Here is a 14,531-nt window from a genome sequence, read left to right as displayed (position 1 = left end):
TTTTTCTCTTTTAATTAAAAAAACAAAACAAACCTTAATGCCTTCAAGGACAAATTTTAACAACTGAATTTAGGGTGATGGTTTTGGTATAAGAACACAATTCTGCCCTGGCTGGTGTGGCTCAGTGGACTGAGTACCAGCCTGGAACTAAAGGGCTGGTACTCAGCGGTTAGATTCCCAGTCAGGGCACAGGCCTGGGTTGTGGGCCAGGTCCCCAGTAGGGGGCATGCGAGAGGCAACCACACATTGACGTTTCCCTCCCCTTCTCCCTTCCTTCCCCTCTCTCTAAAAGTAAAATCTTAAAAAGAAAAGAGCCTTAAAAAAGAATACTATTCTATATTGAAAAGATTCATTTTTTCTCAAATCCCCCCCTGCCCCGCCAAATGGTTGCATTGTATTGTGTTAGGCAAGGAGGCATTGGTCAGGATCCTTCAGGAATATTTCTTTGCAGGCAATGGAAATGAACCATTACCATAGCATCGACATCTGAACAACCTGCTGAAGTTCTTAAACCCCTTTGGACCTTTTTTGACCCTCTGATGAAAGCTATGACCTCTTGACTCTGGGGGCACAACGTTCATATATACGTAATGTGGCATATGATGTCAGGGCGCGTGGAGCCCTCAGGTTTAGAGTTGCACTGCTGCAGGGTATCCAGAAGCTGGCTTTTTTTTTTTTAACCTCCAGAACAGCTGTTAGAAATGCATGGCAGAAAAACCAGGGAGACTCGTTAAAATGTAATATATATAAATGCAGCACTCTCTTTGCAGAAAGACAGTTTGGAGTGTGTGTGTGTGTGTGTGTGTGTGTGTGTGTGTGTATGTATGTGTATAAAGCTGCCGAAACCTTTTATGAGGTAAATAAACAAGCTTTTCAAGAGCTTTCAGTTTGCATCCTGAAGTGCAATGTCAATAGGTCAGACCATTCTGGGAAACTTGAGACTTAGGAAGCCCAGTTTCTGCCAGTGTAAATGCCAGCAAACCAGTCCTCAGAGTCAGCTTCTCTCAGCCCAGAGCAAGAAATTTAGAGAAAGCTATTCGGTCTTGCCAAAGGACTGCAAAGTCTGTTCTTGCTACAGGGACCACGTGGCGCCCAACCCGGCCAGCCTCTGTCTCGCCTTGCTGGACAGCCTTGGGTTTCACCCAACATCACTGAGGGGACAGAGCCTTTCCATTCAGGTCCCACGGTGTCCTTTTCTGTCCCCAACCTCTGGCTGGGACTCAGGTAGCTTTTTAAACTAAATATCATTTTCATATTTGAAATTTTTGAATTTGACTTCTAACATAGGAAGAAAAATAGGGGCACTATAATTAAAAGAATAATTATGCACATTTCACGTCTGCTGCATCTTCCCCAGCTGATGTAAATGTCTCTTCAGTGGGGTGATGAGCTGCCAGCGGCCCCAGCTCAGAGCTCCCCATCAGGAGCACCCCCTTTGGCGGTGCTGTGGCCGAACCCTAGAGAAGGCATTAGACACTTGCGGGAAACCCAATCCCTTCCAAATGCCCAAAGTCAGATGGAGCCTTAAATATTTTATAGGAAAACATTTGCCAAAAAAAAAGTGACTTGGCAACAAATCACAAGATAGTACTCATTAAGATTACTTACTGACAGGGACAGCTGAAAAAATGATCCCGGCCCAGAATTATTTTGGAGCCATGAAAAATCTATCACCATATATATATGGGCAAAAGTAGGTTTACAGTTGTTCATATGGAAAGTAATACAGTAATTAATACATAATAATGCAGGAATAAACTCTGTGTTTTGCATACCCACTTTGCCAAAGTGAACTATTTTCTGATTGGGTGAAGGAAGTCCAGTCAGCTCAACCCTGAAATCCGGAGGAGAGAAATGGCTTGGGAAACTCAGGCAGAGCCCCCACTCTGCTTATGTTGAAACAAGGATTAGCCCCCACCCCATCCCTACTGCAAGGCAGCTCTCCTTAGACACCCCACCTGTGCAGAGGGGGCAGCTCTGTAAGAACTCCATGCCTGCCTGCCTGCCGAGGAGCTGTGTTTCACGGTGTCCCCTGGAACTTGCCCGGGAACTCCTGCAGGGTCTTGGTTGGAGACCCAGCTGGGAAGTGCGCCCAACATGCCGGGTGCTGCTCTCTGGGGAAAGCATTTACTCCCGACCAACACTCCCCCGGCAGTTTTAGGGGCCCGATGGCAGCTGTGCACCTGTACCCCAGGAGAGAGCCTGAGCGTCCCTACTGCCAGTGGTGCCTTCTCTGCTTCTAGGCTCCGTTCTGCTGCCTGGGAGGTGCAGGCAGGTGTCAGTGGCTCCTATGGAGAGCAGCAGTTCTCAGACTCCCACCTCAGAATAACTGCGAGGGTTCATGAAGATGGAAACTGGCCCTGTCCCCTGAGGTTCTGATGCAGTAGGTCTGGGGTGGCAGGGAGCCAGCATCTGCATTTCTAACGAATTCCCAGGTAATGCTGAGGCCTGCTGGTCCTCGGACTAGGCTTGGAGAATCACTGGTCTGTGCCTTTCATCTAAAATGCCCCTAATTCCTCAGCTTGAGTCCAATCCCAGAAGGAAGCCCTAAATACCCAGCCCTCCTCTCCATAAGCGTCTGGGAAGGAGGGAGGGGTATGGATATAGTTAGCCAGACACAGAGTCCAAAGTCATGTACAAAACAGCCCTTTCATTTCACATTCAGCAGAACATTCCAATCCATTCTAGAGACCAGAAAGGGACCAGCTGTCTGGAGTGGCTCCCTCCAGCTCTCCCTTCTCTCCTGAAAGAGGATTCTCCTTGTAACCCTTAGGCACCCAAGGGGGAGCTCCCTCCCTCACTTTTATCCTGGACCTCCTGTCCTGTCTCTCTTTCCCACAAGACCCTCTTCTGCTTTCTCTCTCCTGCTGGTCTGTGCTCTGTTCGTTTCCATCTTGATGGGAGGAGGCATCAGGGCCAGGGGAGGGAGTGGCAGAAAGAAAAGGAAGGTGTGCCTTCCATCTCGTCTGCCCTCCGGATGTGCGGTGTGCGAGACCATCAGGATTCCTGTGCCACCAGATTAGCAACGCCACGGCAGGTGTGTCCTGCGTTACGCTACAAGAGTCTCCCTCTGCCATCCCGGTCTGAAGTGTGCCCAGTTCCAGGGAGGGGGAGGGGTGGCCTTTCCGTCGCACTAGACGGAGTCAGCGTGCTGATCTCTGTGGTAACGCCTCTCGCCTCTCGCCTCTCACTCCTCAAAGGGCCGGCCTGCTGCTGGGAATCCCTACTTTCGTAGATGCGATGATTCCAGACCAGGGTTTCCCCTCAGGCCCCGCCCGGTAGGCCTCAGTTGTCTTTACCTAGGACGTGGAGGTGGCCCACACGTGGGGCATATTAACCCTGATTAGTGTGCAATTCCCTAGCAGCGGCTCCTCGACCTGGCGGTCATCAGAGTCACTGGGAAACTTGTAGGAACATATCTATTATGGAAAAAAATGTATGACACAGAAAATAAGGGTATACTTGTTTTCTTCATATTTATATATATATGAAAAAATATATAAAAAGAGCTCTTACAAACCAATAAAAATACTGATAACCCATTAGGAAAAAAAAGGAAAAAAGGCAAGAATAGGGAGTTTATACACATACAACATTCCAGATACTTATTAATGTAGGAAAATATAACTGATGTCACTCAAAGTCATGAACATCTGAACATTGAGGTACCACTGCTCACTTATCAGACTGGCAAAGATAAAACCAGCCGACAATGCATTTCATTGTCAAGAATGTGGGGAAAATGTGCTCTCATACATTGTCATGGGAATGTGTGTTGCCATAACCTCTTTGGATGGCAGTTTGTCAACACCCATCAGAACGTGCAGGTGTGTTCCCTTAGGCTCAGTGACTTCACTGCTGTTAGTTCAGCAAAGTGATGTCTTAACACACGTATGAAAATCTACACACAGGAAGTTCTTAGCAGCACTTGCTTATAATGGCAAAACCCAGAGACAATAATGCTCATCAATAAACAGTGGGTTGAGTAAAGTGTGCCATGGCCATCCACGGAAGCTCTCTGCCACTGTAGGCAAGGAGGGTGTTGATCTGTGGTCGTGGAACAATCCCCAAGACATGGTAAGCGAAAGCAGCAGGAGGCAAATAGAGTGCTTTAATGTACTGTCGCTTCTGTTAGAAGGTGGGTGATAACTACAAATGTATGTCGATGCATATTTGGAAATATGTGTAGAATGTTTTGGAAAGGGTGATAAGAAACTGGCAATAGGTTGCCTTTAGTTTGAAGGAATGATTGACTCTCTCTGTCTATATCTATATCATGCATATCTATATATCTATTTATATAACCTTTGCGTTGTTTGAATTTATTTTTACTATAAGTATGCTCTATTTTATTTTGTTAAAAAAAATAAAACATTCTCACGCTCCCTCCTTAGGTTAACTGGACTTGAGACTCTGAGGTTGGGAGGCAGGAATTTAAGTTTTAGAAAAGAACTCTGGGAGAAATGGTGGCTTCTAGGGTTGGGATGGGGGCACACAAGGGGAGCTTGGAGCATCTTGTGGTGTCACAACTCATGAAGAGCTCAATAAACAGAAAATGGGGGTGTATCAAAGGGACTCGGGAGTCAGTCTGAACAAGCTTCCAATGGTCAAAGCTGGAAAACTGGAGCAATGAATTAAATAACATAGCATTGGGTTATAACCCGGAGTATAAAATATACACCCATGAGTATTTATCTGAAAAAACCCAAAACCCTACTTCAAAAGAATATATGCACCTCACGTTCATTGCTATGTTATTAACAACAGCCAAGATATAGAAGCAACCTAAGTATCCATCAACAGATGAGTGGATAAAAAAGCTGTGGTACATTTATGCAATGAAATATTACTCAGCCATAGAAAAGATAAAATCTTACCATTTGTGATGACATGGATGGACCTAGAGAGTATCATGCTCAGTGAAATAATTCAGTCAGAGAAATACAAATACCATATGATTTCAACTATATGTGGAATCTAAAGAACAAAATGGAAATGGACTAATAGACACAGAGAGCAGACTGGTGGTTGCCAGAGGGGAGGGGGCTGGGGGACTGGGTAAAGGAGGTGAAGGGTCTAAGAAGTACAAGTTGGCAGTTACACACCAGTCACGGGATGTAAAGTTCAGCGTAGGAAGTACTGTCAATAATATTGTAGTAACTCTGTGTGGTGCCGGGTTGGCACTGGAATTACCTGGAGGATCACTTCATAAGTTATATAATTGTCTAACAATTATGCCGCACACATGAAACAAATACAAAATAATATTGAAAGCAAACTCTAATTGAAAAATACACAAATAAATAAATAAATATCCATGAGTCCATATTGGTATCCATAGATGATTAAATGAATGGGGACAGTGGACACATCTCCCTTACAAAAGAATTCCAAGTAATTTATGTAGATACTCTGCACTCTGGAACGTGAGGCTGAAGTCCCACCTCTCCACTGATATGGGCCGTACCTCCTGACCCCACAGAGCACCGTGAGGGGGTACAGGGACGACTTACAGTACAAACACTACCTCCTCTGGGCGGTCAAGGTCAGCATCCACAGTGATAGGTCTTGTTGAGAGTGTGTACCTTTGATATGATATCATAAGAAGGATATAGCTGGCCCTCTGTATCCATGGGTTCTGCAACTGCAAATTCAACCAACTGCAGGTCAAAAATGTATATATTTCTAGAGTATTATGTTGCTGACACAGACTATGTAACCAGGCCTATAATGCTTGGATCTATATTGAACATGTCCAATCTTTTCTTTGTCATTATTTCTCAAAACAATACAATGTAATAGCTACTTTCAGAGCACTGTCATTGTATTAGGTATTATAAGGACTCTAGTGATGATTTAATGTATACAGGAGGCTATTCATAGGTTATATGCAAACACTAAGTCGTTTTATATAAGGGACTTGAGCATGCTTAAGTTTTGGTTCCCGTCGGGGCCCTGATACCCATCAGTCCGGCAAACTGAAGGATGCCTGTATTGCACTTCTATGATATCCCCCCTCAAACCCATAACCTCAGCATAACCATAAGAAAAGCATGAGACAAACCCAAATTGAGGGACTTCCTACAAGATACCTGGCCAGGACTCTTCAACGCTACCAAAGTCATGAGAAAACAAGGAAACTCTAAGAAACTCTCACAGAACAGTAGTGACTAGAACATGATGACTAAATGTAATGTGGTGTCTTCGGATCCTGGAGCAGGAAAAGGATGTTGGTGGAAATCCAAATGAAGCCTGGAGTTAAGTCAATAATCAGAAACGGAAACAAAATGCCAGGCAGTTCTCAGGTAGCCAGCCTGGCCCCAGGCTGCCAGTAAGCACTTTGGAATCCGTGGCAGGAGCGTGGAAGTTCTCAAACCTGAGTGTGCAACAGAATCACCCAGGGAGCGTTAGCCCTGCAGATCCCACCATGAAAGTTCTGATTCAGTAGATTCATGGGATTCGGGGACGTGCATATTTGTTAAAACAATAGCCATGTTTTCATTTGTTCATGATTTTGCATTTAAAGTATATATTTTTTGCATTTAAAGTAAAGTAAAATATTAAAGTATGTTTTTTGCATTTAAAGAATCTCAGTGACACCTTTGAGATTCTTTGCTGTGACTTTTACTACCACACGACTGCAGCCAACCACCCCACAGGTTCCCCCTCTGTCAACTTTACAGAGGCCTGCCCGTCCCCCCAGTTCCTTAGTGTTATGAACCTTAATTAGGTTGATTTGTTGTTTAGCACAAAGGGCTTCCACCAACCTGACTAACGTAGACTCAAGGCAGTTGGATGCAAGCACACCAAGATGGGCTCGGCAGCCAAGACACTGGCAGCTTTGCAAATTCCACCTGCTTGGCCCCGGGGAAAGAGGAAAGCCTTCAGCAAGCACCTCGTGTAAAGCAGTATTAACCCCCATTACTCCTCCAGCCGCGATGCCATGGCAGTGGGTTACCCATGGAGCCAAGTCTTGGATGCACCCGAGCCTCTGCCTCCACCCAGCTCATTGGCGTCAGGGAGAGAAGGAATATGCATTTTAAACAAGCACTTCATGGGCTTCTGAAATGCCACGTTTTGGACACAACACACTGGAAACCAAAATCTGATACTCTACTCATAATTATTATGCCCATGAATAAAATGTGCATTCAGTGGGAATACAAATCTTCAGAAGATAAAAAGATTATGAACTGCCATTCATTATGTAACATCTCCAGTCTATTTGGGGCATTCAATGAATTTTTAAATAGAATTCTTACTGCCATTTGACATGTACTACGTGTGAAATGAACAAATACTGAACATAAGGAATTAATAGGAAACCTTCCGGCACATCATCCCTCCTGATCATGCCGACCTGGGCTAATCAGAAGAGTTTATTTCCTACAGCACTTAAGTCGCATTTAGGTCATATTCTTTTCTTTTTCAACACAGGCACAATGTGGACCGTGAATGCACTTGCAGAATTAGAGGCTTGGCAGGTACGTTGTACTTCTCTCAAAGGCGTTCTGCTCCCTCTACCTTCAGGTTCTCCCTGCCCACGGTTCCCTCTCCCTGGGACTGTCTCTCCAAACCAGTCCACAGCATCTCACGGCACACAGTCCTAGTTAATTCCTACTCAGGTCTGAGCTGGAAGATCATTGCCTTGTCCAGCTTCCTGCATTGGTAAGGCCCCCTCCAACAGACCCCCAGAACAAGTCATTCCAGCCACACCATCATTACTTAATTAGAAAACAAGCCTAGAATTACTTTCTTTGTATGTTGTTATTTTTTCAATCCATTGCTTGGGTTTTTACAAGTGAGTTTCAGTGCTGTCCAATGGAACATTCTATTAGGGTGGAGATGTTCTTTATCTCTGCGCGGGATTCAGTCCAGGACATCAGTTGCCTGAGCCTGTGCTATTAGCCACCATGGAAAACTGCCTCCCTGCACCAAATGCTTCATCGCTTTCTTTGTAACTTACCTTTTCTGTTAGGTTGTGTATTTCTTCCTCCATTCACCCGTTGGGCTGAGAGGTCAGGGAAGGTTGGTGGGAACTTTCACACGGAAGAGGTGACGACTGGAGAGGGTCGAGCGCAGCGAGGAGGTGCTTCCCCGCAGAGGAAGGTCCCGCAGGCAGATGGGACCCCGTGACCAAGGTTCGGGACGTGAAACAGCGAGACAAAGCCCAGGAGACACACAGCCGCAGACAGCTCGTGCCTCAGGAAGACATAAAGGGAACAGGACAAAAAAACTTACGTAAGAATGGGAAAACTGATTAGAACTGGATCTTAGAAAGTGAAATTTAAAATTATAACAATAATCTATATTGATACATATTTTAAACAAAAGTTGGGTGGTAATTTTCAGTCTGTCCTAACTTTAGAATGAAAAATAAAGTGCTGATTTAGGGTTGAGGAGTGTTGGAGGTGGGGGACCTTCTGCTTGCCTCCCTTGCATTCTTGTGACCTGACTAATTATAAAGTTGACATGAGACATTAAGAGGAGAAAAAACAAGTGAATTTCGAGCTCATGCGAAATCATAAAATTGATGCCCAGAGAGTGACTGCAAAGCAGGTAGCTTTTATATCTTTTTAGACAAAGAAACAATACATTTGTGAGGATTTGACTGGAGGAAGAAACAGGTTTGGGTGCTCGTTAATGAGGAATCTAAACAAAGTCTGGGCTTGGGGGGAGTAAGTCAAAAGAAGGAACAAGGTTGGTCTGTACAGGCTCTGGGCCTTGAATTCCCCAACTCTGGCGATCAGGATGTCTCTCTGTCAGCCTTCCGTGCAGGGAGAGCACCCTTCCCGGGAAGATTTGTTTCCCACACTCAGGGAGACCAAGTGGGGGGGTTAAGGCATCCCCCTTCCACAAGCTGCTTTTAAGCAATTTCAATTCAAATAATCAATGTTCCAAAGGGACATATTTTGGGGCAGCCTACTCTGGGCCCCACCAGGAGTCCACTAAAAAAAAAGTCTGCTTTGACAAACATGTTGAGGCCCTTCATTTTTTTCCCCATCTCCCTCCCTTAATCTATGATTTCCAAGTGTTTCTCTTCAGAAGATTCTATTATGCCCATTTTGTCCCTCTTTAATTGTTAACTGGTCTAACTCTGCAAGCCTTTTATTTATCAGTGTTTGCCTGTGATTCCAGCATTTCTCCAACATTACTTCCATCAATTTCATGAAACCGTACATCTGGGGCTATTCAAATATGGTAATTTGTGTGTGTGCGTGTGTCCCAAACTAACCAGAGACATTTGCATAATGATTATCAGCTTAAGAAGAACTGCCTGCCGTGTGTACGGCTGGCACGCTGGGTATGAGGCAGGGAGCTGTGGGAAAACCTCCCGACACTGAACCAGTGGGAGGACTTCAGCGAGTAATCTGACTTTCTGACATCCAGATTTCTGATCTACCTCGAGGAATCTGTTGCAAGATTTCAATAAACACTGCACAAATGAAAACACCTACCATTGTGCCTCCTCAGCAAACATGAGCATGAGCATCCTCAGCAAACACTCCTGATCTTCCTCCGCAGTGCTTGGGATACCCTGTGTTGCATTTGCTTGATGAGCTGATGTGTGCACTGATCAGATTTTCATCTCATCACTCTGTCAAATAAACACAAAACCCAACAGAAAAACTTCTGTGCTTCAGAGGGACAAAACAGGAGACATTTTTCAATTTCTAAGATGAGTGCTCAAGCATCTAGTTTCCCATTGATTGCAGAGATAAAAGCAAAACAGGAATGTGAAATGTTACGTATGCTGAGGGTGGTAGCGCTGGGACTCAATAGAGCTGGCATCTGCAAGACATGCAAAGATTTTTATTCAGGGCCAAGGGATTCTGGAATCCAGCCTTCCTGCCTGTCACTCATTGTAGGGAAATAAATACATTAGACAGTGAAATAGGAGCATCAGCATGCCTCATTATGGTCTTAAAATTGAGTTTATAAATAAAAATAAGAAAATGGAGCACCTCCTGGGCTCTTGTGAGGAATCAATGGCAAATGTGGGACTCTATTGCCAGCCAGTGCAAAATGCAGTTTTTCTTTCTCTTATTTTCTAACATCTTTTCTGAATTCATATTTTAACAGACTTGTTTTTAGAATGTTTCGTGTCCCTCAAGAACAAAGGGACTCTTTGGAAAGAATTATATGTGAAAATTAGCTGGGTGGTTTGCAACCATTTACACTGGCAATTTATATGCAGTGGCAGCCACCTAAAATGTAACGTTTCCCTTATCATACAATTCCCATTTCTTCTGAGGTAACTTAGAGACGAAAGTCCCCAGTCAGTTAGGGAGTAAGGTCCACATTTTATAACAAGGAACTGAAAATAATAATGAGATTTGTTATCATAGTAGAATAAAAAATATCACAAACAGAGGAAGGAACACATTTGAGATTTTAATCTTCGTGTGCCATGTTCCAGCCACATAGTAATGGTAGCATGAGAGAAATTTCTCATCATTTCTATGAGGTGATACTTGCAGCTATTTTCCTGGTGTGGGTTAATTTCGTGGAATTACTTCACAAGGATGAACGATCATGTCTAAAGGAGAAAAATGCTTCGAGGCTGTGCCTTACTCCTACATACCCTCCTTGGGAAGTTTTCAACCAAGAATTGAGTATATAAGCATTAGAGGGATGTTTAAAGAAACTACTGACTTGAGAACATTTTGGAGGAGCAAGACTAGATATTGCCAACAGGGCCCAGAGAAAATCTAAGCTTCCCAACACAAATGTCAGAGAAGATTTGCATGCCCTCTGTTACTTGCCATTTCCAGTTCCTCATAGGAGAGCTTTCTGTTAGGCCAATTTTCTTAATATATAAGTAAGTTTCTATAAATTAGTAAGAGAGAGCTCAACAACCCAACTGAAGACAGAAAGAGAGAACACAAATGGCATGAAAAACACTTTATCTGGGCAATTATTAACTCAAAAAATAGGAAGTTGTATAAGAAATGCAATCTTAGTTCGCACCTTGCCTCAGCAACAAATAATATTTAGACATACAGAAATAATAACCTAAGTGCTGAACCGAACATAATGAACAATAAGTAGATTATTGAACAAGATAGATTGGGAAGGTTTCAGTAGCCAACCTCTCTGTCCTCTCTCTTCATCAGCCCCTTGGATGAACTATCAGACAGTCTCTGTAACTATTGCAAGAACTTTAGGTTATTAAAGTATTGCCTCAATTCTTTTCAGGTTCCCCCAAGTCCATCCAGTGTAGTCTGGTATGAGAATACCGAACTCTTACCCAATTTATCCTCCTCCTCTCCCACAGCTTGGGCCTGACCCAGGCTTCAAGTTTGCAGCGGGCGGGCAAGAAGTGCGGGTAGGGTTGCCAAGTAAAATACAGGATGCCCAGCTAAATGTGAATTCCAGAAAGCAACAAATACTTTCAGTACAATTATGTTCCAGATACTGCATAGGATGTACTTACGCTTGAAAAAAGCATTCATTGTTTATCTAAAATTCAAATTTAACTGGGCTTCCTGTACTTTTATTTGCTAAATCTGGCAACTCTGGGTGGAGAGGTTCAACATCACTCGTCATCTAGACCCCTGTGCTGCCTCTGGCTCCTCTGGAGTTAGATGCAGACGTGGAAAGAGGAGACATGGCCGGGGGAAAAGCTCTTGACCTTCAGAGTTGTTGTCTGCCATGGGGGTCCTCTCCATAAGTCCTATGTCCAAGGCTGACTTGGTGGGAGGAGCTCACCACTGAGGAATTTTTACCTGTACTTTCCTAGACCAGGAAAATGCCTCATGTTGCCTGACCACTGACAATTGTCTCCTCAGCACGTGGCTTCTGTTCCCTGGGGTCATTGTTTACTCTTCAAGATAGTGCTGTTGGGTGAGGAATTTCTGAAAGCTGCCTATTGGCAGCCCTGTTCCACAGAATCCAATCTGGCCCATAGAAAACCACATCCTCACCCCGCCAATCCCTGGAAGTGCTGGCCACCCTTGACTCTTTGTCCTGCTTCCAGGCAGGCTGCTCCAGGAAGCTCTGGCCTTTAGAATGTTTTTTTCAGGTGTGAGTCATTCACCAAGTGAGGTGACTATCCCCTCAAACTTCAGGGAGCACCTCTCATTCTCTGTGAGAACCCTCTTGAAATCCCCCTCACTCAGTGTAGGAGGAGTGGGAGGAGTCCTTCCCCCATGCTTCATGGGTGTGGGGCAGGAAACAATACTGTCAGCTCTCCCCAGAGCAATCCCCAGCACAGGCCACTTCTGCCCCCTGGTTAGCTCCCAAGGGAGGTCATGGCTAAGGCTGGGAGCATCACTTCGGGGCCACCCAATCTGCAAGACCTGTGTGATTGTCTAGAATCTCTGTTTAGAACACAGGGCCTTTTTGAACCTATTTTTCTCAACTTTGGAGTCTAAATTCAACCTCAGAGACTTTAAAAATCTATTTTAATTACCTGTTACATAACTAAAAATGATTATATAATCATATTGGGAAAATGATGAGAGGGAAACTGTGTGTGTGTGTGTGTGTGTGTGTGTGTGTGTGTGTGTGTGTGTGTAGGGGGTAGGCTTGTTCCTAAGTCCTGATTCTTGTTTATCATAACAGGAAGGCAGAAGAGAGTATCTCAAACTGAAAAATCAAGAAGTAACAGTATAAGTATATTACTAAGAAATATGGATTAAAACACCAGAAGGAGGACCCAAGCAATTGAAAACACTTGTTTTTAGGGAGTGAGATTGGGGGTGTGAAGATGAATAGAGAAAAATACTGCTATTTTTCATTATAAACCTTTTAGTACTAATCTTTAAACAATGTATTGCTTTGATAATAAACATTTAAATGATACATTTTGACAAAGCCACCAACAAAGTATGTAGTTATTGAAAGAATGAGACATCAAATGAAAAAGTTTCTGCACAGCAAAAAAAACCATTAATAAGACAAAAAGACAAACCGCTGAATGGGAGAAGATATTAAAAAATGATACATCTGATGAGGGGTTAATGTCCAAAATATATAAGGGACTCACACAACGCAACATCAGAAAACTCAAACAATCCAAATAAAAAAATGGGCAGAGGACCTAAACAGACACTTCTCCAAAGAAGACATACAAATGGCCAGCAGACACATGAAAGATGCCCACCACCACTAACCATGAGGGAAATGCAAATCAAAACCACACTGTGGTATCACCTCACGCCCATCAGAATGCCTGTCATCAATAAATCAACAAACAACAAGTGCTGGCGAGTATGTGGAGAAAAGGGAATGCTTGGACATTGCTGGTGGATTGTAAATTGGTGCAGCTACTATGGAAAACAGTATAGAGATTTCTCAAAAAATTCACAATTGAACTATTATATGACCCAGCAATTCCACTTCTGAGTATTTATCCAAGGCAAAGAAAAATACTAATTCAAAAAGATATATGCACCCCTAAGTTCACTGAAGCATTATTTACAATAACCCAAACAAAGAAGCAACCTAGGTGTACATCCATAGATGAATGGATAAAGAAGATGTGGTATATACGATGGGGGAACCTCAAAAGAAATGTATTATCTTCTGGAGGGTGGGCTCCCTGTAGTACAGGCTTCCCCTGCTACGTGAGTGTTCTAGGAACCCATCTGTGTCAGTGTACCAGCGGGTGTTCAGTGAAATTTTTTTTAAGACTCTTCCAGTGCATTTGCCCATTTCATGATGGATGGTTTATGAGCGCACCTGCCCACACCGTGGTGAGTGTTCAGCAGTTTTTGAACAAAACATCATGACCCCATGCCCCACCCTCCCTACTCACCCATTCTCACCCCAAGCAAATTCCTCCCTGCCCCCAGATGAAAAAGTCTTCAAAGGAAAACATTTTGCTGATGTGGGAGAGGTGAAACAAAAAAAGGCAGAAGTGTTAAAAGGCATCAAAATCGATGAGTTAAAAAACTTTTTGAGCAGTGGAAATAAAGTCTCAATAGGTATATCGCTTCAAATGGAGAGTACTTTGAAGGTGACTGAAGATTAAACATGTAAGCATAAGTACACAATTATTTTATAAATAAATTACAGGCTTTTTGGATCCCCCCCTCACATATAATGGATTATTATTTAGCCACAAAAAATAATGAAATCTTGCCATTTGTGGCACCTTTTATGGCCTAGGCAGGGGTGTCCAACCTCTTGGCATCCCTGGGTCACACCAGAAGAAGAAGAGTTGTCTTGGGCCATACATTGAATACATTGCAACACATAATCACAAAAAATATCTTATAATGTGTTAAGCCAATTTATGATTTGGTGTTGGGCTGCATCCTGGAGAGGGTATGATGCTAAGTGAAATAAGTCAGAGAACAGAGAAAGACACATGCCATGTGATTTCACTTTTCTGTGGAAACTAAAAAAAATAAAAATAAAAATAAACAAATGAAAAAACAAAACAGAAACAGATCCGTAGATACAGACAACAGACTGATGGTTGCCAAAAAGGAGGGGAGTGGGGAAGACTGAGATGAACTGAATAATAATGACAGCTAACACTTTGAGTATCAGACATAGTCTGAATTCTGCTCTTATATCGA

At 43.5% G+C, this 14,531-nt stretch overlaps 1 long non-coding RNA gene across 2 annotated transcripts in view; it reads left to right on the top strand.

Annotated features, from left to right (window-relative positions):
- The window catches only part of LOC123833309, a 43,971-nt gene that overhangs the window by 10,649 nt on the left and 18,791 nt on the right, over window positions 1–14,531 (top strand). Inside the window, exons 2-3 of one of the 2 annotated variants that reach the window (XR_006788204.1) lie at window positions 7,438–7,484; window positions 7,979–8,388. This is a non-coding gene — a long non-coding RNA (uncharacterized LOC123833309). Of the gene's footprint in view, window positions 1–7,437; window positions 7,485–7,978; window positions 8,389–14,531 lie in introns of those variants that run through there. The other variant, XR_006788203.1, reaches the window with a different exon arrangement.

This window comes from Phyllostomus hastatus, unplaced genomic scaffold, assembly GCF_019186645.2.
Source record: "Phyllostomus hastatus isolate PE091 unplaced genomic scaffold, TTU_PhHast_1.1 phas_scaffold_21, whole genome shotgun sequence".
Lineage (NCBI taxonomy): Eukaryota > Metazoa > Chordata > Mammalia > Chiroptera > Phyllostomidae > Phyllostomus > Phyllostomus hastatus.
This window is presented reverse-complemented; position numbering and strand designations above follow the sequence as displayed.